The sequence below is a fragment of the Schistocerca serialis genome, chromosome 4, assembly GCF_023864345.2.
Source record: "Schistocerca serialis cubense isolate TAMUIC-IGC-003099 chromosome 4, iqSchSeri2.2, whole genome shotgun sequence".
In the NCBI taxonomy this organism is placed as follows: domain Eukaryota; kingdom Metazoa; phylum Arthropoda; class Insecta; order Orthoptera; family Acrididae; genus Schistocerca; species Schistocerca serialis.
Genome location: NC_064641.1, coordinates 36228143 through 36240628, shown reverse-complemented (window position 1 = coordinate 36240628; position 12486 = coordinate 36228143). Strand labels below are relative to the sequence as shown.

At 52.7% G+C, this 12486-nt stretch overlaps 26 non-coding genes across 26 annotated transcripts; 20 read left to right on the top strand and 6 right to left on the bottom strand.

Moving 5' to 3' along the window:
- Nucleotides 1-46: 46 nt before the first annotated feature.
- Trnag-ucc (transfer RNA glycine (anticodon UCC)) lies at nucleotides 47-118 on the bottom strand. The gene has a single exon. It is a non-coding gene; the product is annotated as a tRNA-Gly (tRNA).
- Nucleotides 119-1097: 979 nt separating this feature from the next.
- On the top strand, nucleotides 1098-1170 carry Trnam-cau (transfer RNA methionine (anticodon CAU)). Its single transcript has one exon. It is a non-coding gene; the product is annotated as a tRNA-Met (tRNA).
- Nucleotides 1171-1478: 308 nt separating this feature from the next.
- On the top strand, nucleotides 1479-1550 carry Trnae-uuc (transfer RNA glutamic acid (anticodon UUC)). The gene has a single exon. It is a non-coding gene; the product is annotated as a tRNA-Glu (tRNA).
- Nucleotides 1551-1846: 296 nt separating this feature from the next.
- Trnak-uuu (transfer RNA lysine (anticodon UUU)) lies at nucleotides 1847-1919 on the top strand. The gene has a single exon. It is a non-coding gene; the product is annotated as a tRNA-Lys (tRNA).
- Nucleotides 1920-2058: 139 nt separating this feature from the next.
- Trnas-aga (transfer RNA serine (anticodon AGA)) lies at nucleotides 2059-2140 on the top strand. Its single transcript has one exon. It is a non-coding gene; the product is annotated as a tRNA-Ser (tRNA).
- Nucleotides 2141-2407: 267 nt separating this feature from the next.
- Nucleotides 2408-2479, bottom strand: Trnag-ucc (transfer RNA glycine (anticodon UCC)). Its single transcript has one exon. It is a non-coding gene; the product is annotated as a tRNA-Gly (tRNA).
- A 978-nt stretch (nucleotides 2480-3457) lies between these two features.
- On the top strand, nucleotides 3458-3530 carry Trnam-cau (transfer RNA methionine (anticodon CAU)). The gene has a single exon. It is a non-coding gene; the product is annotated as a tRNA-Met (tRNA).
- A 308-nt stretch (nucleotides 3531-3838) lies between these two features.
- Trnae-uuc (transfer RNA glutamic acid (anticodon UUC)) lies at nucleotides 3839-3910 on the top strand. The gene has a single exon. It is a non-coding gene; the product is annotated as a tRNA-Glu (tRNA).
- Nucleotides 3911-4206: 296 nt separating this feature from the next.
- Trnak-uuu (transfer RNA lysine (anticodon UUU)) lies at nucleotides 4207-4279 on the top strand. The gene has a single exon. It is a non-coding gene; the product is annotated as a tRNA-Lys (tRNA).
- Nucleotides 4280-4418: 139 nt separating this feature from the next.
- On the top strand, nucleotides 4419-4500 carry Trnas-aga (transfer RNA serine (anticodon AGA)). The gene has a single exon. It is a non-coding gene; the product is annotated as a tRNA-Ser (tRNA).
- Nucleotides 4501-4767: 267 nt separating this feature from the next.
- Trnag-ucc (transfer RNA glycine (anticodon UCC)) lies at nucleotides 4768-4839 on the bottom strand. The gene has a single exon. It is a non-coding gene; the product is annotated as a tRNA-Gly (tRNA).
- A 979-nt stretch (nucleotides 4840-5818) lies between these two features.
- On the top strand, nucleotides 5819-5891 carry Trnam-cau (transfer RNA methionine (anticodon CAU)). The gene has a single exon. It is a non-coding gene; the product is annotated as a tRNA-Met (tRNA).
- Nucleotides 5892-6199: 308 nt separating this feature from the next.
- Trnae-uuc (transfer RNA glutamic acid (anticodon UUC)) lies at nucleotides 6200-6271 on the top strand. The gene has a single exon. It is a non-coding gene; the product is annotated as a tRNA-Glu (tRNA).
- A 296-nt stretch (nucleotides 6272-6567) lies between these two features.
- Trnak-uuu (transfer RNA lysine (anticodon UUU)) lies at nucleotides 6568-6640 on the top strand. The gene has a single exon. It is a non-coding gene; the product is annotated as a tRNA-Lys (tRNA).
- Nucleotides 6641-6779: 139 nt separating this feature from the next.
- On the top strand, nucleotides 6780-6861 carry Trnas-aga (transfer RNA serine (anticodon AGA)). Its single transcript has one exon. It is a non-coding gene; the product is annotated as a tRNA-Ser (tRNA).
- A 267-nt stretch (nucleotides 6862-7128) lies between these two features.
- On the bottom strand, nucleotides 7129-7200 carry Trnag-ucc (transfer RNA glycine (anticodon UCC)). The gene has a single exon. It is a non-coding gene; the product is annotated as a tRNA-Gly (tRNA).
- Nucleotides 7201-8179: 979 nt separating this feature from the next.
- On the top strand, nucleotides 8180-8252 carry Trnam-cau (transfer RNA methionine (anticodon CAU)). Its single transcript has one exon. It is a non-coding gene; the product is annotated as a tRNA-Met (tRNA).
- Nucleotides 8253-8560: 308 nt separating this feature from the next.
- Trnae-uuc (transfer RNA glutamic acid (anticodon UUC)) lies at nucleotides 8561-8632 on the top strand. The gene has a single exon. It is a non-coding gene; the product is annotated as a tRNA-Glu (tRNA).
- Nucleotides 8633-8928: 296 nt separating this feature from the next.
- On the top strand, nucleotides 8929-9001 carry Trnak-uuu (transfer RNA lysine (anticodon UUU)). Its single transcript has one exon. It is a non-coding gene; the product is annotated as a tRNA-Lys (tRNA).
- Nucleotides 9002-9140: 139 nt separating this feature from the next.
- Nucleotides 9141-9222, top strand: Trnas-aga (transfer RNA serine (anticodon AGA)). The gene has a single exon. It is a non-coding gene; the product is annotated as a tRNA-Ser (tRNA).
- Nucleotides 9223-9489: 267 nt separating this feature from the next.
- On the bottom strand, nucleotides 9490-9561 carry Trnag-ucc (transfer RNA glycine (anticodon UCC)). The gene has a single exon. It is a non-coding gene; the product is annotated as a tRNA-Gly (tRNA).
- A 979-nt stretch (nucleotides 9562-10540) lies between these two features.
- Trnam-cau (transfer RNA methionine (anticodon CAU)) lies at nucleotides 10541-10613 on the top strand. Its single transcript has one exon. It is a non-coding gene; the product is annotated as a tRNA-Met (tRNA).
- A 308-nt stretch (nucleotides 10614-10921) lies between these two features.
- On the top strand, nucleotides 10922-10993 carry Trnae-uuc (transfer RNA glutamic acid (anticodon UUC)). The gene has a single exon. It is a non-coding gene; the product is annotated as a tRNA-Glu (tRNA).
- Nucleotides 10994-11289: 296 nt separating this feature from the next.
- On the top strand, nucleotides 11290-11362 carry Trnak-uuu (transfer RNA lysine (anticodon UUU)). Its single transcript has one exon. It is a non-coding gene; the product is annotated as a tRNA-Lys (tRNA).
- A 139-nt stretch (nucleotides 11363-11501) lies between these two features.
- On the top strand, nucleotides 11502-11583 carry Trnas-aga (transfer RNA serine (anticodon AGA)). The gene has a single exon. It is a non-coding gene; the product is annotated as a tRNA-Ser (tRNA).
- Nucleotides 11584-11850: 267 nt separating this feature from the next.
- Nucleotides 11851-11922, bottom strand: Trnag-ucc (transfer RNA glycine (anticodon UCC)). Its single transcript has one exon. It is a non-coding gene; the product is annotated as a tRNA-Gly (tRNA).
- Between the last annotated feature and the right edge of the window lie 564 nt (nucleotides 11923-12486).

Genomic DNA, 12486 nt, shown 5'->3' with positions numbered 1-12486 from the left:
TAACAGCACGCGGCTCACATACTCATACGAAAAAACCAGCGCCACTTGCGGCGGCCGGGAATCGAACCCGGATCAACTGCTTGGAAGGCAACCATGCTCACCATTACACCACCACCGCACAGGCGCTGCTCGCAACGCCCCGCTGTGTCGGCTTCCTGCCCGCCAGCAGCGGCCCACGGTGATAGTAGCTGCAGGCGCTTTACGAGGTAGGAGGGTGCATCCACACGCATTCGGGTAGCGCCTCCACGCACGCTGCGTCTTTGGGCAAGACTAGCCGCCGCGGCCGCAAGGTTACTCACACGATAGAGATGAGCATTCGTTTTAAGGCAGTGTAGTGGAGCACTCCGCGTGTGTAGCACTTTTTTCGGTTGTATCCGACGTCGCTGGGTGGCAATCCCACTTTCCCCTGCAGAAAAGTACTCGGGAAGCACGGGCAGCTTGTCGAGCATCGGTGGTTCAATGGCATGTGCCTCAGCAGTGCAGTAGGCAGCGCGTAAGTCTCATAATCTTAAGGCTTGCCGGCACGATAGCTCAGCGTGTTCGGTCTGAGAGTTATCTGCCCTCTGTAATAAAAGACCGAGTCAACGATGAACATGAACGGGCGCCATCGGACGTCCGCCCCCAACAAATGCAACGAAAGAAATGAGAACAAAAAAAAAAAAAATTGGTGAATGCTCGCTTAGCATGCGGACGGCCCGGGTTCGATTCCCGGCCGATGCATCGTTCTGCTGTTCTCGCTATAATGCTGCCGCGCCGATTCTTCGCCTGAGCTGCGTCAGCCTCAGGAATGTATAGCGGGATTCGCTGTGAGAAGAACCATACACGCAGCACGCAATAGACCGTACTTGAACGGTCGCGTGCTATTTCTGAACTCTGACGACGGCCTGGCCCAACAGGCCGCTGTGTTTAGGTGCCGCAAGGGCGATGTACTGTAACCTCGGGCAGTGCTGCGTTCCGTTGAAAAAGCTGCGGCAGCAGTTTAATCTAGCAAGTAGGGAAAGCACGTGTAGCAACACAACAGATTCTTGAGAAAGCGCAAACTGTCTATCTCTAATATGAGAGACTTACCAAGTTTCCTGTAACGTTACTTGCAACGTGCCTCGGTAGCGCAGTAGGTAGCGCGTAAGTCTCATAATCTTAAGGTCGTGAGTTCGATCCTCACCCGGGGCATTTAATTTGCTGTACATCAAGGCTGAATTAACGGCGTTGCTGTTGCTAGGGAACGAACTTAATTGTCGTTCGTTATCCACAAGGAGTCTACGCCCCAGCGTCAATATGTTTATTTCCAATTATGACAACGTACAACTTTGATCTTTCTCTTCCCTTGTTAGGAGTAAAATAATGAATAGTCAATTTCGAGCTGTGCGCCATGCCAGTCTGTAGGCGCAAATATGCTCGCAAACGGAGAACTGCACTGAGTCGAGATTCAGCACGAAATACGAGAGGAGACGGAGAAAACCTCACGCTTATCGAGCAAATCCGGTGTGGTCTAGTGGCTAGGATACCTGGCTTTCACCCAGGAGGCCCGGGTTCGATTCCCGGTACCGGAACGGAATTTTTTGCGCACACAACGCTCCACGTTTTGGCCTTCGAACTGTCGTTTGTCGCCCACCTTCCGAAGCTTCGACCGAACGTAATCGGGGAAAACAGGCACATGATGCAATTACTGTCGGCACCGGAATAAAGGGAGAAGAGGCTCTGGTCCGCTGTTGGGCTGCTACCAGCGTCAGTGGGAAGTCGGTGAAGTCGCCAGTTGCGCCAGAAGCCAGAAATTACCGTAGTACGCCTACACACGCGTTCCAGTTATTTACATTGCTTGCAGCCGCTCCATCCACAACGAGCGTGAGCCCGGATAGCTCAGTCGGTAGAGCATTAGGCTTTTAACCTAAGGGTCCAGGGTTCAAGTCCCTGTCCGTGCGAAGATTTTAACGTTTCCGTAATGGCTCGTCTCGTAGCGATGGTAACCCTGCCGTAATCAGTGCACGGAGTTCGTTTCCTGTCAACATTCTGCGCAGACCGGTTTGATTCTTCACGATTCCAGGGAAACTTCAGTTACGAGCAGTCGTGGCCGAGTGGTTAAGGCGTCTGACTAGAAATCAGATTCCCTCTGGGAGCGCAGGTTCGAGTCCTACCGACTGCGTCGGTTTTTTTCTTTAAGAACAACGAGCAGAAAATTTCGCAGATTGCCTGTCGTTTTGGTACCTCTCCACACCTCGCCTCTCTCAGCCGTTTATAGTGCCTGTCCTTTTGATAAGGGCGAATTCCAAGCGTCAGCTTTCGCGTCAGCCGAGCAAAGTCGGGACAAGTCGGGACATACTACAGGATGGTCTGCGTGGAGCTACGACGAAAAAAACCTTCATTTAACAGCACGCGGCTCACATACTCATACGAAAAAACCAGCGCCACTTGCGGCGGCCGGGAATCGAACCCGGATCAACTGCTTGGAAGGCAACCATGCTCACCATTACACCACCACCGCACAGGCGCTGCTCGCAACGCCCCGCTGTGTCGGCTTCCTGCCCGCCAGCAGCGGCCCACGGTGATAGTAGCTGCAGGCGCTTTACGAGGTAGGAGGGTGCATCCACACGCATTCGGGTAGCGCCTCCACGCACGCTGCGTCTTTGGGCAAGACTAGCCGCCGCGGCCGCAAGGTTACTCACACGATAGAGATGAGCATTCGTTTTAAGGCAGTGTAGTGGAGCACTCCGCGTGTGTAGCACTTTTTTCGGTTGTATCCGACGTCGCTGGGTGGCAATCCCACTTTCCCCTGCAGAAAAGTACTCGGGAAGCACGGGCAGCTTGTCGAGCATCGGTGGTTCAATGGCATGTGCCTCAGCAGTGCAGTAGGCAGCGCGTAAGTCTCATAATCTTAAGGCTTGCCGGCACGATAGCTCAGCGTGTTCGGTCTGAGAGTTATCTGCCCTCTGTAATAAAAGACCGAGTCAACGATGAACATGAACGGGCGCCATCGGACGTCCGCCCCCAACAAATGCAACGAAAGAAATGAGAACAAAAAAAAAAAAATTGGTGAATGCTCGCTTAGCATGCGGACGGCCCGGGTTCGATTCCCGGCCGATGCATCGTTCTGCTGTTCTCGCTATAATGCTGCCGCGCCGATTCTTCGCCTGAGCTGCGTCAGCCTCAGGAATGTATAGCGGGATTCGCTGTGAGAAGAACCATACACGCAGCACGCAATAGACCGTACTTGAACGGTCGCGTGCTATTTCTGAACTCTGACGACGGCCTGGCCCAACAGGCCGCTGTGTTTAGGTGCCGCAAGGGCGATGTACTGTAACCTCGGGCAGTGCTGCGTTCCGTTGAAAAAGCTGCGGCAGCAGTTTAATCTAGCAAGTAGGGAAAGCACGTGTAGCAACACAACAGATTCTTGAGAAAGCGCAAACTGTCTATCTCTAATATGAGAGACTTACCAAGTTTCCTGTAACGTTACTTGCAACGTGCCTCGGTAGCGCAGTAGGTAGCGCGTAAGTCTCATAATCTTAAGGTCGTGAGTTCGATCCTCACCCGGGGCATTTAATTTGCTGTACATCAAGGCTGAATTAACGGCGTTGCTGTTGCTAGGGAACGAACTTAATTGTCGTTCGTTATCCACAAGGAGTCTACGCCCCAGCGTCAATATGTTTATTTCCAATTATGACAACGTACAACTTTGATCTTTCTCTTCCCTTGTTAGGAGTAAAATAATGAATAGTCAATTTCGAGCTGTGCGCCATGCCAGTCTGTAGGCGCAAATATGCTCGCAAACGGAGAACTGCACTGAGTCGAGATTCAGCACGAAATACGAGAGGAGACGGAGAAAACCTCACGCTTATCGAGCAAATCCGGTGTGGTCTAGTGGCTAGGATACCTGGCTTTCACCCAGGAGGCCCGGGTTCGATTCCCGGTACCGGAACGGAATTTTTTGCGCACACAACGCTCCACGTTTTGGCCTTCGAACTGTCGTTTGTCGCCCACCTTCCGAAGCTTCGACCGAACGTAATCGGGGAAAACAGGCACATGATGCAATTACTGTCGGCACCGGAATAAAGGGAGAAGAGGCTCTGGTCCGCTGTTGGGCTGCTACCAGCGTCAGTGGGAAGTCGGTGAAGTCGCCAGTTGCGCCAGAAGCCAGAAATTACCGTAGTACGCCTACACACGCGTTCCAGTTATTTACATTGCTTGCAGCCGCTCCATCCACAACGAGCGTGTGCCCGGATAGCTCAGTCGGTAGAGCATTAGGCTTTTAACCTAAGGGTCCAGGGTTCAAGTCCCTGTCCGGGCGAAGATTTTAACGTTTCCGTAATGGCTCGTCTCGTAGCGATGGTAACCCTGCCGTAATCAGTGCACGGAGTTCGTTTCCTGTCAACATTCTGCGCAGACCGGTTTGATTCTTCACGATTCCAGGGAAACTTCAGTTACGAGCAGTCGTGGCCGAGTGGTTAAGGCGTCTGACTAGAAATCAGATTACCTCTGGGAGCGCAGGTTCGTGTCCTACCGACTGCGTCGGTTTTTTTCTTTAAGAACAACGAGCAGAAAATTTCGCAGATTGCCTGTCGTTTTGGTACCTCTCCACACCTCGCCTCTCTCAGCCGTTTATAGTGCCTGTCCTTTTGATAAGGGCGAATTCCAAGCGTCAGCTTTCGCGTCAGCCGAGCAAAGTCGGGACAAGTCGGGACATACTACAGGATGGTCTGCGTGGAGCTACGACGAAAAAAACCTTCATTTAACAGCACGCGGCTCACATACTCATACGAAAAAACCAGCGCCACTTGCGGCGGCCGGGAATCGAACCCGGATCAACTGCTTGGAAGGCAACCATGCTCACCATTACACCACCACCGCACAGGCGCTGCTCGCAACGCCCCGCTGTGTCGGCTTCCTGCCCGCCAGCAGCGGCCCACGGTGATAGTAGCTGCAGGCGCTTTACGAGGTAGGAGGGTGCATCCACACGCATTCGGGTAGCGCCTCCACGCACGCTGCGTCTTTGGGCAAGACTAGCCGCCGCGGCCGCAAGGTTACTCACACGATAGAGATGAGCATTCGTTTTAAGGCAGTGTAGTGGAGCACTCCGCGTGTGTAGCACTTTTTTCGGTTGTATCCGACGTCGCTGGGTGGCAATCCCACTTTCCCCTGCAGAAAAGTACTCGGGAAGCACGGGCAGCTTGTCGAGCATCGGTGGTTCAATGGCATGTGCCTCAGCAGTGCAGTAGGCAGCGCGTAAGTCTCATAATCTTAAGGCTTGCCGGCACGATAGCTCAGCGTGTTCGGTCTGAGAGTTATCTGCCCTCTGTAATAAAAGACCGAGTCAACGATGAACATGAACGGGCGCCATCGGACGTCCGCCCCCAACAAATGCAACGAAAGAAATGAGAACAAAAAAAAAAAAAATTGGTGAATGCTCGCTTAGCATGCGGACGGCCCGGGTTCGATTCCCGGCCGATGCATCGTTCTGCTGTTCTCGCTATAATGCTGCCGCGCCGATTCTTCGCCTGAGCTGCGTCAGCCTCAGGAATGTATAGCGGGATTCGCTGTGAGAAGAACCATACACGCAGCACGCAATAGACCGTACTTGAACGGTCGCGTGCTATTTCTGAACTCTGACGACGGCCTGGCCCAACAGGCCGCTGTGTTTAGGTGCCGCAAGGGCGATGTACTGTAACCTCGGGCAGTGCTGCGTTCCGTTGAAAAAGCTGCGGCAGCAGTTTAATCTAGCAAGTAGGGAAAGCACGTGTAGCAACACAACAGATTCTTGAGAAAGCGCAAACTGTCTATCTCTAATATGAGAGACTTACCAAGTTTCCTGTAACGTTACTTGCAACGTGCCTCGGTAGCGCAGTAGGTAGCGCGTAAGTCTCATAATCTTAAGGTCGTGAGTTCGATCCTCACCCGGGGCATTTAATTTGCTGTACATCAAGGCTGAATTAACGGCGTTGCTGTTGCTAGGGAACGAACTTAATTGTCGTTCGTTATCCACAAGGAGTCTACGCCCCAGCGTCAATATGTTTATTTCCAATTATGACAACGTACAACTTTGATCTTTCTCTTCCCTTGTTAGGAGTAAAATAATGAATAGTCAATTTCGAGCTGTGCGCCATGCCAGTCTGTAGGCGCAAATATGCTCGCAAACGGAGAACTGCACTGAGTCGAGATTCAGCACGAAATACGAGAGGAGACGGAGAAAACCTCACGCTTATCGAGCAAATCCGGTGTGGTCTAGTGGCTAGGATACCTGGCTTTCACCCAGGAGGCCCGGGTTCGATTCCCGGTACCGGAACGGAATTTTTTGCGCACACAACGCTCCACGTTTTGGCCTTCGAACTGTCGTTTGTCGCCCACCTTCCGAAGCTTCGACCGAACGTAATCGGGGAAAACAGGCACATGATGCAATTACTGTCGGCACCGGAATAAAGGGAGAAGAGGCTCTGGTCCGCTGTTGGGCTGCTACCAGCGTCAGTGGGAAGTCGGTGAAGTCGCCAGTTGCGCCAGAAGCCAGAAATTACCGTAGTACGCCTACACACGCGTTCCAGTTATTTACATTGCTTGCAGCCGCTCCATCCACAACGAGCGTGAGCCCGGATAGCTCAGTCGGTAGAGCATTAGGCTTTTAACCTAAGGGTCCAGGGTTCAAGTCCCTGTCCGGGCGAAGATTTTAACGTTTCCGTAATGGCTCGTCTCGTAGCGATGGTAACCCTGCCGTAATCAGTGCACGGAGTTCGTTTCCTGTCAACATTCTGCGCAGACCGGTTTGATTCTTCACGATTCCAGGGAAACTTCAGTTACGAGCAGTCGTGGCCGAGTGGTTAAGGCGTCTGACTAGAAATCAGATTCCCTCTGGGAGCGTAGGTTCGAGTCCTACCGACTGCGTCGGTTTTTTTCTTTAAGAACAACGAGCAGAAAATTTCGCAGATTGCCTGTCGTTTTGGTACCTCTCCACACCTCGCCTCTCTCAGCCGTTTATAGTGCCTGTCCTTTTGATAAGGGCGAATTCCAAGCGTCAGCTTTCGCGTCAGCCGAGCAAAGTCGGGACAAGTCGGGACATACTACAGGATGGTCTGCGTGGAGCTACGACGAAAAAAACCTTCATTTAACAGCACGCGGCTCACATACTCATACGAAAAAACCAGCGCCACTTGCGGCGGCCGGGAATCGAACCCGGATCAACTGCTTGGAAGGCAACCATGCTCACCATTACACCACCACCGCACAGGCGCTGCTCGCAACGCCCCGCTGTGTCGGCTTCCTGCCCGCCAGCAGCGGCCCACGGTGATAGTAGCTGCAGGCGCTTTACGAGGTAGGAGGGTGCATCCACACGCATTCGGGTAGCGCCTCCACGCACGCTGCGTCTTTGGGCAAGACTAGCCGCCGCGGCCGCAAGGTTACTCACACGATAGAGATGAGCATTCGTTTTAAGGCAGTGTAGTGGAGCACTCCGCGTGTGTAGCACTTTTTTCGGTTGTATCCGACGTCGCTGGGTGGCAATCCCACTTTCCCCTGCAGAAAAGTACTCGGGAAGCACGGGCAGCTTGTCGAGCATCGGTGGTTCAATGGCATGTGCCTCAGCAGTGCAGTAGGCAGCGCGTAAGTCTCATAATCTTAAGGCTTGCCGGCACGATAGCTCAGCGTGTTCGGTCTGAGAGTTATCTGCCCTCTGTAATAAAAGACCGAGTCAACGATGAACATGAACGGGCGCCATCGGACGTCCGCCCCCAACAAATGCAACGAAAGAAATGAGAACAAAAAAAAAAAAAATTGGTGAATGCTCGCTTAGCATGCGGACGGCCCGGGTTCGATTCCCGGCCGATGCATCGTTCTGCTGTTCTCGCTATAATGCTGCCGCGCCGATTCTTCGCCTGAGCTGCGTCAGCCTCAGGAATGTATAGCGGGATTCGCTGTGAGAAGAACCATACACGCAGCACGCAATAGACCGTACTTGAACGGTCGCGTGCTATTTCTGAACTCTGACGACGGCCTGGCCCAACAGGCCGCTGTGTTTAGGTGCCGCAAGGGCGATGTACTGTAACCTCGGGCAGTGCTGCGTTCCGTTGAAAAAGCTGCGGCAGCAGTTTAATCTAGCAAGTAGGGAAAGCACGTGTAGCAACACAACAGATTCTTGAGAAAGCGCAAACTGTCTATCTCTAATATGAGAGACTTACCAAGTTTCCTGTAACGTTACTTGCAACGTGCCTCGGTAGCGCAGTAGGTAGCGCGTAAGTCTCATAATCTTAAGGTCGTGAGTTCGATCCTCACCCGGGGCATTTAATTTGCTGTACATCAAGGCTGAATTAACGGCGTTGCTGTTGCTAGGGAACGAACTTAATTGTCGTTCGTTATCCACAAGGAGTCTACGCCCCAGCGTCAATATGTTTATTTCCAATTATGACAACGTACAACTTTGATCTTTCTCTTCCCTTGTTAGGAGTAAAATAATGAATAGTCAATTTCGAGCTGTGCGCCATGCCAGTCTGTAGGCGCAAATATGCTCGCAAACGGAGAACTGCACTGAGTCGAGATTCAGCACGAAATACGAGAGGAGACGGAGAAAACCTCACGCTTATCGAGCAAATCCGGTGTGGTCTAGTGGCTAGGATACCTGGCTTTCACCCAGGAGGCCCGGGTTCGATTCCCGGTACCGGAACGGAATTTTTTGCGCACACAACGCTCCACGTTTTGGCCTTCGAACTGTCGTTTGTCGCCCACCTTCCGAAGCTTCGACCGAACGTAATCGGGGAAAACAGGCACATGATGCAATTACTGTCGGCACCGGAATAAAGGGAGAAGAGGCTCTGGTCCGCTGTTGGGCTGCTACCAGCGTCAGTGGGAAGTCGGTGAAGTCGCCAGTTGCGCCAGAAGCCAGAAATTACCGTAGTACGCCTACACACGCGTTCCAGTTATTTACATTGCTTGCAGCCGCTCCATCCACAACGAGCGTGAGCCCGGATAGCTCAGTCGGTAGAGCATTAGGCTTTTAACCTAAGGGTCCAGGGTTCAAGTCCCTGTCCGTGCGAAGATTTTAACGTTTCCGTAATGGCTCGTCTCGTAGCGATGGTAACCCTGCCGTAATCAGTGCACGGAGTTCGTTTCCTGTCAACATTCTGCGCAGACCGGTTTGATTCTTCACGATTCCAGGGAAACTTCAGTTACGAGCAGTCGTGGCCGAGTGGTTAAGGCGTCTGACTAGAAATCAGATTCCCTCTGGGAGCGTAGGTTCGAGTCCTACCGACTGCGTCGGTTTTTTTCTTTAAGAACAACGAGCAGAAAATTTCGCAGATTGCCTGTCGTTTTGGTACCTCTCCACACCTCGCCTCTCTCAGCCGTTTATAGTGCCTGTCCTTTTGATAAGGGCGAATTCCAAGCGTCAGCTTTCGCGTCAGCCGAGCAAAGTCGGGACAAGTCGGGACATACTACAGGATGGTCTGCGTGGAGCTACGACGAAAAAAACCTTCATTTAACAGCACGCGGCTCACATACTCATACGAAAAAACCAGCGCCACTTGCGGCGGCCGGGAATCGAACCCGGATCAACTGCTTGGAAGGCAACCATGCTCACCATTACACCACCACCGCACAGGCGCTGCTCGCAACGCCCCGCTGTGTCGGCTTCCTGCCCGCCAGCAGCGGCCCACGGTGATAGTAGCTGCAGGCGCTTTACGAGGTAGGAGGGTGCATCCACACGCATTCGGGTAGCGCCTCCACGCACGCTGCGTCTTTGGGCAAGACTAGCCGCCGCGGCCGCAAGGTTACTCACACGATAGAGATGAGCATTCGTTTTAAGGCAGTGTAGTGGAGCACTCCGCGTGTGTAGCACTTTTTTCGGTTGTATCCGACGTCGCTGGGTGGCAATCCCACTTTCCCCTGCAGAAAAGTACTCGGGAAGCACGGGCAGCTTGTCGAGCATCGGTGGTTCAATGGCATGTGCCTCAGCAGTGCAGTAGGCAGCGCGTAAGTCTCATAATCTTAAGGCTTGCCGGCACGATAGCTCAGCGTGTTCGGTCTGAGAGTTATCTGCCCTCTGTAATAAAAGACCGAGTCAACGATGAACATGAACGGGCGCCATCGGACGTCCGCCCCCAACAAATGCAACGAAAGAAATGAGAACAAAAAAAAAAAAAATTGGTGAATGCTCGCTTAGCATGCGGACGGCCCGGGTTCGATTCCCGGCCGATGCATCGTTCTGCTGTTCTCGCTATAATGCTGCCGCGCCGATTCTTCGCCTGAGCTGCGTCAGCCTCAGGAATGTATAGCGGGATTCGCTGTGAGAAGAACCATACACGCAGCACGCAATAGACCGTACTTGAACGGTCGCGTGCTATTTCTGAACTCTGACGACGGCCTGGCCCAACAGGCCGCTGTGTTTAGGTGCCGCAAGGGCGATGTACTGTAACCTCGGGCAGTGCTGCGTTCCGTTGAAAAAGCTGCGGCAGCAGTTTAATCTAGCAAGTAGGGAAAGCACGTGTAGCAACACAACAGATTCTTGAGAAAGCGCAAACTGTCTATCTCTAATATGAGAGACTTACCAAGTTTCCTGTAACGTTACTTGCAACGTGCCTCGGTAGCGCAGTAGGTAGCGCGTAAGTCTCATAATCTTAAGGTCGTGAGTTCGATCCTCACCCGGGGCATTTAATTTGCTGTACATCAAGGCTGAATTAACGGCGTTGCTGTTGCTAGGGAACGAACTTAATTGTCGTTCGTTATCCACAAGGAGTCTACGCCCCAGCGTCAATATGTTTATTTCCAATTATGACAACGTACAACTTTGATCTTTCTCTTCCCTTGTTAGGAGTAAAATAATGAATAGTCAATTTCGAGCTGTGCGCCATGCCAGTCTGTAGGCGCAAATATGCTCGCAAACGGAGAACTGCACTGAGTCGAGATTCAGCACGAAATACGAGAGGAGACGGAGAAAACCTCACGCTTATCGAGCAAATCCGGTGTGGTCTAGTGGCTAGGATACCTGGCTTTCACCCAGGAGGCCCGGGTTCGATTCCCGGTACCGGAACGGAATTTTTTGCGCACACAACGCTCCACGTTTTGGCCTTCGAACTGTCGTTTGTCGCCCACCTTCCGAAGCTTCGACCGAACGTAATCGGGGAAAACAGGCACATGATGCAATTACTGTCGGCACCGGAATAAAGGGAGAAGAGGCTCTGGTCCGCTGTTGGGCTGCTACCAGCGTCAGTGGGAAGTCGGTGAAGTCGCCAGTTGCGCCAGAAGCCAGAAATTACCGTAGTACGCCTACACACGCGTTCCAGTTATTTACATTGCTTGCAGCCGCTCCATCCACAACGAGCGTGTGCCCGGATAGCTCAGTCGGTAGAGCATTAGGCTTTTAACCTAAGGGTCCAGGGTTCAAGTCCCTGTCCGGGCGAAGATTTTAACGTTTCCGTAATGGCTCGTCTCGTAGCGATGGTAACCCTGCCGTAATCAGTGCACGGAGTTCGTTTCCTGTCAACATTCTGCGCAGACCGGTTTGATTCTTCACGATTCCAGGGAAACTTCAGTTACGAGCAGTCGTGGCCGAGTGGTTAAGGCGTCTGACTAGAAATCAGATTACCTCTGGGAGCGCAGGTTCGAGTCCTACCGACTGCGTCGGTTTTTTTCTTTAAGAACAACGAGCAGAAAATTTCGCAGATTGCCTGTCGTTTTGGTACCTCTCCACACCTCGCCTCTCTCAGCCGTTTATAGTGCCTGTCCTTTTGATAAGGGCGAATTCCAAGCGTCAGCTTTCGCGTCAGCCGAGCAAAGTCGGGACAAGTCGGGACATACTACAGGATGGTCTGCGTGGAGCTACGACGAAAAAAACCTTCATTTAACAGCACGCGGCTCACATACTCATACGAAAAAACCAGCGCCACTTGCGGCGGCCGGGAATCGAACCCGGATCAACTGCTTGGAAGGCAACCATGCTCACCATTACACCACCACCGCACAGGCGCTGCTCGCAACGCCCCGCTGTGTCGGCTTCCTGCCCGCCAGCAGCGGCCCACGGTGATAGTAGCTGCAGGCGCTTTACGAGGTAGGAGGGTGCATCCACACGCATTCGGGTAGCGCCTCCACGCACGCTGCGTCTTTGGGCAAGACTAGCCGCCGCGGCCGCAAGGTTACTCACACGATAGAGATGAGCATTCGTTTTAAGGCAGTGTAGTGGAGCACTCCGCGTGTGTAGCACTTTTTTCGGTTGTATCCGACGTCGCTGGGTGGCAATCCCACTTTCCCCTGCAGAAAAGTACTCGGGAAGCACGGGCAGCTTGTCGAGCATCGGTGGTTCAATGGCATGTGCCTCAGCAGTGCAGTAGGCAGCGCGTAAGTCTCATAATCTTAAGGCTTGCCGGCACGATAGCTCAGCGTGTTCGGTCTGAGAGTTATCTGCCCTCTGTAATAAAAGACCGAGTCAACGATGAACATGAACGGGCGCCATCGGACGTCCGCCCCCAACAAATGCAACGAAAGAAATGAGAACAAAAAAAAAAAAAATTGGTGAATGCTCGCTTA